Genomic DNA, 12148 nt, shown 5'->3' with positions numbered 1-12148 from the left:
TTTCTCCACATCCTCCTTAACACTTGTTATTTCTTGTCCTTTTGATAATAGCCATTCTCACAGGTGTCAGGTGGTATCTTCTTGTGGTTGTGATTTGCGTTTTCCTGATGACTAGTGATGTTGAGCATTTTTTTCATGTATTTGTGGGCCATTTGTATGTCTTTCTTTGCAAAAAATGTCTGTTCAGATCCTCTGTTATTTTTTAATTGGATTGTTTGTTTTTCTTATATGAGTTTTCTATATATTTTGGGTATTAACGCCTCATCAGATACATGACTTGCAAATATTTTCTCTCATTTAGTAGGTTGTTTTCTCATTCTGTTGATGGCTTCCTTTGCTGTGCAAAAGCTTTTTAGCTTGATCCAGTTCCACTTGTTTATTTTTGCTTTTGTGTCAAATCCAAAAATTCATTGTGAGGACCAAGATCAAGGAGATTACTGCCTACCTCTTCTTTTAGGACTTTTATGTTTCAGGTCTTTTGTTCAAGTCTGTAATTAATTTTGAGCTAGTGTTTGTGTATGTTGGAAGATAGTGGTCCAGCTTTATTCTGCATGTGGCTATGTGATTTTCTCAACACCATTTATTGCGGAGACTGTCCTTTCCTCATTGTATACTCTTGCCTACTTTGTTGTAAATTAATTTACCATATATGCATGGATTTATTTCTGCCTCTCTGTTCTGCTCCATTGGTCCCTGTGTTTTATTTATTTCTTATTTAAAAAATTAAGTATTTATTTTTGAGAGAGAGAAAGCATGAGCTGGGGAGGGGCAGAGAGAGAGGGGGACAGAGGATCTCAAGCAGGCTCTGCGCTGACAGCAGCAAGCCCGGGGTGGGGCTTGCACGCATGAACTGTAAGATGATAACCTGAGCCAAAGTCTGAAGCTCCATCGACTGAGCCACCCAGGTAATCACATCCCTATGTTTTAATGCCAATGCCTTACTGTTTTGATTACAATAGTTTTGTAATGTAATTTGAAATCAGGAAGTATGATGCTGCCATCTTTGTTCTTTTTCCCAAGATTCCTTCATCCAGAGTCTTTTGTGGGTCCAAACAAATTTTAGGACTGTTTGTTCTATTTCTGTGAAAAATGCCATTCTAATTTTTAGGGATTGCATTAAATTTGTAGATTGATTTGGGTAGTATGGACGTTTTAACAGTATTATTTCTTCCAGTCCATGAGCACAGAATAGCTTTCCATTTATTTGTGTCTTCTTTAATTTCTTTCATGAAAGTCTTCTAGTTTTCAGAGTACAGGCCTTTTACCTCTTTAGTTAAACTTATTCTCAATGTATTTTATTCTTTTTAAAGCAATTGTAACTGGAATTGTTTTCTCAATTTCTATTTCTAGTAGTTCATTATTAGTGTATAGAAATACAACAGATTTTTGTGTATTAATTTTGTATCCTGCAACTTTACCAAATTTGTTGATTTATTCTAACAGGTTTCTTTTTATGGTAGAGTCTTAGGATTACCTATATATAAAATATCATGTTATCTGCAAATGGTTACAGGTTTGCTTTTTTCCTTTCCAGTTTGGAGACCTTTTATTTCTTACTCTTGCCTAATTGTTTTGACTAGGACTTCCATTATGTTGAATAAAAGTGACAATAGTGGTCATCCTTGCCTTGTTCATGATCTTAGAGGAAAAGTTTTCAGCTTTTCACTGTGTGTGATGTTGGCTGTGGGATTGTCATATATGGCTTTTATTGTGTTGAGGTATGTCCCTCTATACCCACACTGTTGACAGTTTTTATCATAAATGAATGATGTGGATGTTGAATGGATAAATGGATGTTGAATTTTGTCAAATGCTTTTTCTGCATCTATTGAGATGATGGTATGATTTTAATACTTTGTTTTGTTAATGTGATGTATCACATTAATTGATCCCTAGAATAAATCCCATTTCATCACCATGTATGATTTCTTTTAATATATTGTGGAATTCAGTTTGCTAATATTTTGTTCAGGATTTTTGCATCTAAGTTTGTCAGAGATATTGGCATGTATTATTTTTTCTTACAGCATCCTTGTCTGGTTTTGGTTTCAGGGTAATGCTGGCCTCATAAGGGATTTTGGAAGTGTTCCTTCCTCTTCTATCTTTTGGGAGGGCTTGAGAAAGACTGGTATTAATTCTTTAAATGTTTGGTGCTTTTCACCAGTGAAGCCATCACAGGTTTTTGATTACTGATTCAATCTCCTTACTAGTAACTGGTCTGTTCAGATTTTCTATTTCTTCATGATTTGGTTTTGATAGGTTGTAGGTTTTTAGGAATTTATTCATGTCTTCTAATTTGTCCAACTTGTTGGTGCATAACTGTTCATAGTAGTTTTTTATGATCCTGTGTGTTTCTGTGGTATTGGCTGTAGCATTTATTCTTTCATTTCTGTCCTGTTCCTTCTTGCTAAAGAACTTCTTTTAGAATTTCTTCTAGCACAGGTTTGTTGGAAATGCATCATCTCAGCTGTTGTTTGCCTGAAAAAGTCTTTATTTTGCCTTAATATTTTAAATATATTTTTGCTGGGTATAGAATCGTGAGCTGATGGATCTTTCCCTCTGCATTTCATTAAATATGTCACTTCCTTGTCTTTTGGCTGGTATAGTTTTTGTTTGTAAGTCTACTCTGATTCTTTACCTATGTTCTCCTGAATGTGATTTTTATCATCCTTCTGGTTGCCCCTTAAATTTTTATCTTCAGTGCTCTGAAAGGGAGCTCTTGCTAGTCTTCTGTCTCACTCCTAGTCTTTCCTCTGAGCACTTGGTAAGACCCATTAAAACCACCTTGTGAGTGAGTATGGGGACACTCCTCTTATGTCTGGGGTCAGCTATTCCAGACTGACATGCTAGCTCCCACTTGACTTTTAAGAATTTATTAAAATGTTCGCTGATTTCTTTTTACTTACTTGGGTGTGATTACCTTTTCCTCTAGTTCTCTGCCACAGGTTAAATATTTTGAGTTTCTCAGCTGTCTCTAGAGGAACTTGTGCCCCCTTATATTTCCATTACTTTGTTTCCTTGGAACTTCAGCTCTTTGATGGACTCCCGGAAGTTTATGATTTTTCAGATTATCTGACTGTTTCTCATTGTTAGGGAGTGGGTAACAGTCTTTTTGTCTTTCTACATTCTACATTGAAATGGAATTCTCCTTTATTTTCCAATAACAATATTTTATGAGTCTTCTCTTAGCTCTCTAAGGATATGAATTAAGGGTTCATTTAGTTTTAATTAATTAATTAATTTTGAGAGAGAGAGAGAGAGAGAGAGAGAGAGGGAGAGGGAGAGGCAGAGACAGAGGGAGAGAGGGAATCCCAAGCAGGTTCTGCATTGTCAGTGCAGAGCTTGATGTGGGGCTTGATCTCACAAACCATGAAATCATGACCTGAGCTGAAATCAAGAGTTTGACACTTAACTGACTGAGCTACCCAGGCACCCCAAGGTTCATTTATTTTTTAAACTTGTTGGTTTAAATCTTCTGTTCCCTATATTGTCTCTTTTCTCAAATTTATGTTTTTACGTTAATTGTTTTTGTTTTTGTATCCAGGTATTGGGTTCTTCAAATCTCTAGTGAATCTCAGTTTCCTTTCATCTTTAAGAATAAGGTCCTGAGAAGCAGAATAAAATCTCTGGGTGCCCTGATGGAGCTTGTGAAATTGTAAACATCCCTGTGGGGTGCTGAGATGTTAACCAGGATGTTTTAGTTGGATATTGGATACCTCAGAATGTCATAACGAGGACTTTTGGGTTGGTTCCCACAGGAAAGGCTCCTCTTCCTCCTTCTGACTGGGGTGTGTGTTATGGCAGGGTTGTAGGAGTCGTTGAGAGCTGAGGCAAAGGGCTGCCCGCAGTTTGAGATTCAGGTACTGCAAGTGGCCATTCTTCTATGAGTGGGCTGCATCACTGCATAAGATCCCAAAGTCTGTTCCTTCTCTGTTTCAACCTGTCCAGAGACTAAACCCTCCAGCCTTTAGCCTTAATGTGGGAGGGATAGTTGCCTAGTTGTGTGGGGTCAGGTAGGTGACCTGGTGTGTCTAAGTGTTTCTGTTAGGACTTCAAAACAGTCATCTGTTGTTAGCACCACACTCTGCCTTCAGAAGGATCTGATGCCTGCAGCTACTGAAGCTTTCCAGGGTCCTATAACATAAATTAACCTGCTTCTTTAACAGATTTGTTTTAGCTTTCTCAGTATGTGAAGCCAATTTTCATTCATTTATTTCCTTTTCACGCTTCCAGGGGTTTTGTTTCCATGTCTCATCTGCTTTTGCCTTTTTTTTTTTTTTTTTTCACTTGTTCTCATTGTGGCTTTATATCCTTGTACTGGTACTGTTTTTATTTTTAATTTTTTTCATAAACTACATTTTATTTATCCTGTTTTTTTTAAATTGTTTTTTTATTTTTGAGAAAAACAGCACGAGTGGGAGAAAGGCAGAGAGAAAGGGGTATGGAGGATCTGAAGCGGCTACTGTGCTGACAGCAGTGAGCCCAATTTGTGGCTCGAACTCACGAACTGTGAGATCATGACCTGAGCTGAAGTTGGATGCTCAACTGACTGAGCCGCCCAGACGCCCCAATTTATCCTGTTTTTTTAAAAGCATTGTATTTCTTTTTCTACTCAGGTTAGTTACTCCTCTCAAGGAAGTAGCAAGTGGTGCTAATCCCTCCATATTAATTACTATGAGCTAACTAGCATAACAAATGACTCCAACATTTTAGTACCTTAACACATTAAGAATTGATTTCTTGTTCTTCTCACAGTACAGTTATGGTTAGTTCTGCCCCATGCAGTTATTTCAGAACTGGGGCTCCTCCAGGTCTTTCGGACTCTTTCAGCAAAGCCTGAAAATGGGAAAAGAACTGATGTTTGTTTGCACATGAGATGGTTTTAGGAGCCAAACTTGGAAGTGGCTTATTACATCATTTCTACCCAAATGCATGGGCCAGAACGCAGTTACATAGCTACATTTAACAGCATGGGAGTCCAGGAAATGTATTTTCTCAAGAGGAGAATGAAAATGATTGAACTATTAGCCATCCTATGCTATATATATTTTACTAATTCCAATATGATTGCAAATACATGCACACATACACACTCATACATAGATATATTTGTGAACCCATATCCTTTTCAAATAATTGCTTGTGCAAATAAATGGAATTATATTATATACATATTTGTCCATTATCTTTTTATCTTGCTCAGCTGTTTCATGGCAAATCTCTTTCAATTAATTTGGTATAGTTCTGATTCTTTATAAAGGCTACATAGTATTCCATAATGTGTTGTATCAAAATTAATTCAGAATTTTCTCTGTTGATAAGTATTCATTTAAAAATGCCTTTATTGATATTTTGGTGGCATTTAGAAGGAACAGAGCTAAATGTATATGCTCATTTCTGCATTTTTAAATTGGGAGTCTAGTATTCAGACTGGTTGTGAATGTATGTTAAATGCAAGATTATTTCCAGAAATAAAGCTATAATAATTCATATTTTGAGAGGTGATGAAATGTGGTTTATAACAGCAATTGATTTCTGTAGATTCTCTAGAATTATCAGTTTGCTGGACATACTTAGCAAATATTCTAAATGTCTGAGGAGCACATAGAAATATTTTAGCAAATTATATTTTGATACCAAATAACTACTTAACATCATAATTTCTTTGGCAAGCTAAAATTACATTAGCAAAATTTATAGCATAAATAAATCTTGTATTTAATTGCAACATGAACTATTGACTTTTTTTAGTTACACACAGAATTACTGTATTTAAATGGCATTTTGGTATTTTCCAAATATAGATTCTGTTGACATAAGGAAGGTAAGAAGAGTTCAGAGAAAAATGTAAATTATTAATTAATTAATTGAATAGATATTAAGTACCTGCTAAGCATGAGGCCCAGCTAGGAGCTAAAGATGCAGCAAAGACCAATATAGGCATAACATGTAAGGATTATTAGTCACAGAATATTACTCAGTGGAGTATTGTGTAGTTAGTGAAATTGAGAGAAAAATAGAAGCAAAATAACCAGTATGTTCTCCATAATGTTAGCTATTGAGAGAGACAGACAGACAGAGACAGAGAGAGAGGGGGAGACAGAGGGACAGAGAGAAATAGAGGCAATTACCCCATCTCGAGTGCCTGCCATTTACCAAACACTGGGCTGGATTAGGTACCGTGGGAGCCATGGTCCTTTTGGAGACAGTTCCGCTGGGAGCTCATCCAGTGTAGCACAGATTGGCTGTTTTCTGAAAGTGATTTCACTAGTTAGAACAGAGACTCTGTTTCCTTAGTCTATTCCTAATACACTTCATCTCAGCCATACTTTCGGCAAAACAGTCAATTATGAAATGAGCTCCTCGATAAGTACTTGAGTACTTCTAGTTCATTGTGTAGATTGAAAGTTCTGTGTATGCTTTATGGTCTGGTGATCAAGGAACAAATCTGACATACTGTTAAAAATATTAGGGAGCATAACTGTATTCTTTGGTCAGAAAGGATATTTTACCCCTGATTGTGATGAGCTGAATATGAGTCCAAGACTTCTGGCATCTAAGGTACCATAACTGTGAGGTTAGTTTCAACATATTTTTTGAAAACAAAATCGAGTGAACCTGAATTAGGCTCAACAATGATTGAGATAACTGATTGTCCTCATGTCTTGCATTTCTTTTGTCTTGTACTAAATAGTGTAGCGCTGTCTAACATGGGATATTTAGTGATTCCTTGATGTTAAGATCGTTTTCATAAAGAGCCCCTCCATGTGTGCCGAACCTCGTGAGTGGAGTGGCAGCACACAGTCATTGGGGACTGCCTGCAGTCTCTACCATCCGGAGGCCTGGATGAGTTACTGCTCTGCCTTGTCAGGGCTTCTTGAAACAGAGAAGTAAATAGGTAATGCCTGGGGGGCATTCTTAGAAAATCCACTCTCTTGAAATGATGGCAAAGCCGGTCAGTCAGGGCTTCAGCAGTACTAGTTGCATGGCCCTCATTCTTCTATTGATGCTTCTTCTCGGCCTTAGTGCCCGGCAGCATCCAGAGTACTCACCACGCCTCAAAGCAACTATTCACAAGTTTTGTTTTCTGTAATTGCAGATCGGGAGGCCAGGGTTCTAGCTTTGGCTTGGCTATTAGTTGTCTTGCCTTAGACGAGTCACTTAAAATGCCAGGTCTCACTTTCCTTATCAGTACAACAAAGAGTTAGATGAAGTGCCCTGGTAAGTCCATCTAGCATGCGTGTTTATGATCAATATTCTCTGTGTTCTGATTGAACCTTCTCAGTAAGCCTCTTAGCACATCATTATTAAGCTGGACTGTTGTCCATTACCTAAAAACTGTTTGTCCTGGGACGCCTATGCGTTTTGGTTCCTGGACTGGCCACTGATGTAATTATGGTTGTCATGCTTCTCTAGGTTGCATGGGACACGCTAATCAGACCAGAATTCCAGGACCTCAAGGGCTTATACTCCTTATTAACTACCCTTCTTTAGACTGTCCCAGTGGCAAAATTATGTTTCTATTTAGGCTATTGTTCCAGGTGGTAAATTCATGGAGGACGTTGTTATAAGAAGAGTCTGTAACTAATATGACACATAAGTAGGCCTTTCTTACATGGAACAAACAGTTGAGGATTACATTTACCTTACACAGAGGCCACAAGTCAGATGGCCTTCCCTTGGTACTGTGCAGTCTATAGTGCTATTTGGAACCTTAGCCAGAATTAGTACAGGAGCATCAGCTCGTTCTAATGATACCTCTGAATACTGCCAACACCAACAGGCAAACAACTTTATATCAGTGTTCCATTCATTATATTGAGGCTAGACCAGTACAATTTTGGCTCACATATCTGACATTCTTGGCCACCACAATATCAAATGCAAACTTCTTAAATACATTTCATTCAGCAGATATTTGCCAAATATTTAATAACGGATAACTACTGATCACTACATACTAGGCTCTGTTCTGGAGAAAGTCCCAGAGAAAATGGGACTTAAGTGAACAAATTCCTGTCATTAGGCAGTTATGATCTTATAGAGCAAGAGAAACAACAAATATGTAAATATTAATTTAATAAGTTAATTGGTGGTAAGTGCTGTGGAGAAAAGTAAGGCAGGTCATGAGGTTAGGAGGGGCACATGTATTTGGTGAGAGGGTTCTGTATATTTAGGGAGTTCAGGGAAGGACATTTGAGCAACAACTTAAAGGAGGTGAGGTAGGGAGTGTGGAAGGTACATGGGGAAAACTTCTCTGTAAAGGAACAGCAAGTTTGAGACCTTGAGGGAGAAGAAGTCAGCTGTGTCCTAGTTGGAGCAGGAGCAGAGTGAAGGGAGATGAGGTTGGAGTGGTAATGGGTCCCTGGTGGGTAGGGGCCTGTAGATCATTGTAAGAAATTGCTGTTCCGGAATGGTATAAGTAGTCCTTGGAATGATATATTTTAGTATATTTTCACTTGCATTTAACTTGGTTTGACGTTAAGTTTCTCTGTTTTTGCACCGTCCCATATTTGTATCCCTTTTTTCTTGACTCTCAATTTTTTCAACTCAAAGCACTGGAATTGACCTTCATCTAAGTGACTTTTTCGCACAGATCTTTCTCTGTCACCCTCTTGGGATAGCACATTTTGTCGTATCCCAGATAGTCCCACTGTTTCTCCTAGGACAGTTCTCAGCCTTTAGAGAGGCTCCTCTCCCATGAGGACGCAAGCTCTTCCCCTCCATTGCACTTCCTCCCTCCGTCCTCTCTGGCTGTCATCTGTTTGCCTTCTAGTTATTTGCTGACGTTAATTAAAGATATTTGTCACCTGGGTCTTCCTCTTCTCCAGGAAAGTGCCAGTACCATGGGGAGATCCAGGGGCTGCCTGGCAGGAGCCTTGCTATGCTTGATCCCAATAGCTGACACGTTTCCTTTGTTTGGTTCAGCCACCTGTGCCCACAGCCACAACTTGAACCTCATCTTGCCTCAGTGTTTGCCCATCTCTGATGGTTTAATCTCTCAATAGAGTGGAATGAGGTGGGACGCGAATAAATACATTTATACCAACAGCCTGCCTCCAATCTAGCAATGTTCCCACCCTTGCCATACGACACCTTGGCCTCCAGGGGGAGCTCATACTCCCAGTCCTGAGGCCTTGGACCACCGTGGATCATGGAGCTCTGGGTTATAATACTAGGGGGAAGCAGTGGTTGAATACGTGGGTAATGGAGTCAGACATAATTGTTCCAAACCCATTTCTTCCACTTCTACGTGTATAGCACTGGGAAAGCTGCTCAAGTTCCCTGAGCCTCACCTATAAAATGAGCAGCATATGTGAGGAATGAATGACTTAGTGTAAATGGAGTACTCTGAAGAGTGGTTACTAATAAACTGAAACTAGTTATATGTTGCTTTCTTTGAGACAAGTGAAGATGCTGAAGGCTATTGTTCCATGGGGTGGTCTCATATATTTCTTGAAACAAGAAGGAATTTCAGCTTCTGAAAAGCTTCTGTCATATTGCCACACAGCTGTGTCAGTGGACCTGGCTCTTGCCCCTTCCTCTGTTGCCCTGATTCTGCCCCCTGCCATACCCCCCAAAGGTAGCAGGACTCAGGGTGGGGCTAGGAGGAAGACAGTGGGAGTATGTGGCTTTTGCAGGCCTCCCTAGGCAATGAGACGTTCTTCTTCCTTGGACTCATTGAACAGGGAATATATATACACACAGTACATACATAGCTCATTTCTGGAGAGTGTCACAGAGGCAGTACTGCTTCAGAAACACTGAAAACAGTCACAGTCTTTTATTCGCACTTATTGATCATGAAAAAGGATGATTTCTTTCATAGCAGCATGCAAGATTTCTTTATGGGACTGGAGCAGCACTAATTGCTTCCTCCCTCAGCCTCTGCACATTCATTCCTCAGCCCACCACACACTGCTTTCTTTAGTCACCATTCCCCAGGATCTGCTGCTTGGGCCCCTGGTGAGAGACCCGGAGCCAGGGAGGAGGGGACCCCGGTGCTGACGTGGCACGATATGAGCATAATCAGAACCCACACGGAAATGTGGAAATCCAAAATACAAGGAATGAGTTTGGACAGTCGTTAAAAATATGAGCTACAGGGGCACCTGGGTGGCTCAGTCGGTTAAGCATCTGACTTCAGCTCAGATCATGATCTCATGGTTCATGGGTTTGAGCCCCGCGTTGGGCTTTGTGCTGACAGCTTGGAGCCTGGAGCCTGCTTCAGATTCTGTGTCTCCCTCTCTCTCTGCCCCTCACCTGCTCGTGCTCTGTCTTTCTCTCTCTCTCTCTGTCTCAAAAATAAAATAAACATTAAAAAGTATATGAGCTACAAAAGTAGCAGAAATAATTCCTGAAACAGAAGGTATGTAACATAGCTCATATATAGACAGGGACAAAAAGCAAAGGAAACCCTAAGAGAATGTTTAAAAAAAAAACAACAACTCCAGCCTAAAACATGTGTACGGAAGTTAGATAAAGCAAATGAGTTATGAAAGTAAATGCAAATGGATTTCAAAATCCATTTAGAAGATGTTTAAAATAGATATACCTGAGACAAAATAATTTAAAAGTAAAAAGGATGGGCAAAATTTTATTAAGAAAACAAACATAAAATACAAGATGGCATACAATTTAATTTTTAGTGACAAAGAAGAATTTGATGTAAAAGCAATCAAGGTGTCTAAGGGAAATTTTTTTCAATGTTAAATAAAAAGCACAATCAGTAGCGAAAATTACATGTGCTTTTCTGTGCTAAATAATGTAACATCAAAATATAAAGCAAACTACCCCATGATCCAGCAGTTTTACTCCTGGATGCATTCCAAAAGAAGTGTATATTTGTGATGACCAACAAGAATATACTAGAATGTCTGTAGCAGCACTTTCCATAATAGCCCCCGAAATCGAGACTGTCCAAAGGACCATCATCAGTAAAATGGATAAATTGTGAAATCCTCACCCAATAGACTGCTACAAAGCAGTGATAACAGATTTTCTGCATGCAGCTGTCTACACGAACCTGACAGAGTGCTGAGCAAAAGCTGACCACTGCAAATGAGTACATGCTGTATGATTCCATTTATACAAAGGAAAAAATGGAACAGGCAGAGCTAATCTTAGAGGTTAGAAACTAGGATGAGAGTTTCCCTTTGCGGAGAGGGGGCAGTGACTGGAAGGGTGTAGAATGGGAGGGGCTGTCCTGGGTCCTGGTGGTACAGCTATGCTAATTTTGTGAACAGTTTTTCAGGCTGTTTACTTCATTGGCATATTTTTCTTAAAATATTCTTTATTTTAGTAAAAAGTTTAAATATGAAGAAAAAATTATCACAGATACTAGAAAACTGTATGAAAAAGTATTTTAGAAATTTTAGCTTATTGCTTCAGGTTTTTTGCTTAAATAAAAAATAAAGCAGATTTTTTAATAATAATAGCTACTTACATTCAATTGAGGCATACTAATATGCCTCAAAACATGTGTGTATGTGTATGTATATACTTAAACAAAAATTTCAACTGTTGATCCTATATTATGCCAAAAAGAAATCCTAGATATCATGTGACATTCTGAAACTACCATGTGGTAAAGTAGATATTATTATGAATATTTTAAATAACTACAAAAATTAATGATTTGAGATATCTCTTAAATAATTATTTGGCCAGTGACTAAATGAAGGTGACACTTACAGATTGTAATTATAATTGTTTTTGAAAAATAAAAGTGAGATACACAAATATTTCATAAAAGTTTATCCAGATGTCTAAAGCTGTATTCAGGGGGAACAGTGGTAACTTCATGGTTTTAAATGCTTCTGTTATTTAAAAAAATGAAAATAAATCAATTATCCTTATAGTTCAATTTGATGAGTAAAAACAAACCTAAGGGAAATATGAGTAAAGAAGTAATAAGAGTAAAAGCAGCAAATGAAATAATTAGAAAAGAGAAAAAACAAGAAAGCTGATGAATAAATCTAGGTGCTTATTCCTTTAAAGGAAAAAGAAAATGACACAATAATATAGACCTCAGCAAATGTAATTAGGAATAAAATAACACAAATATAAAGAGAAATGAGAAACCCAGTTAGAAATATATACATGTATATATATATATGTGTGTGTGTATATATATATATATATATAT

The 12148-nt window shown here is 38.1% G+C and overlaps 1 protein-coding gene across 4 annotated transcripts in view; it reads left to right on the top strand.

Annotated features, from left to right (window-relative positions):
- The window catches only part of L3MBTL4 (L3MBTL histone methyl-lysine binding protein 4), a 448796-nt gene that overhangs the window by 198146 nt on the left and 238502 nt on the right, over positions 1–12148 (top strand). The window lies entirely within an intron of this gene.

The sequence above is a fragment of the Panthera uncia genome (assembly GCF_023721935.1).
Source record: "Panthera uncia isolate 11264 chromosome D3 unlocalized genomic scaffold, Puncia_PCG_1.0 HiC_scaffold_8, whole genome shotgun sequence".
NCBI classification, from domain to species: domain Eukaryota; kingdom Metazoa; phylum Chordata; class Mammalia; order Carnivora; family Felidae; genus Panthera; species Panthera uncia.
The sequence above is the reverse complement of the archived record's forward strand: the minus strand, read 5'-3'. Positions and strand labels throughout refer to the sequence as shown.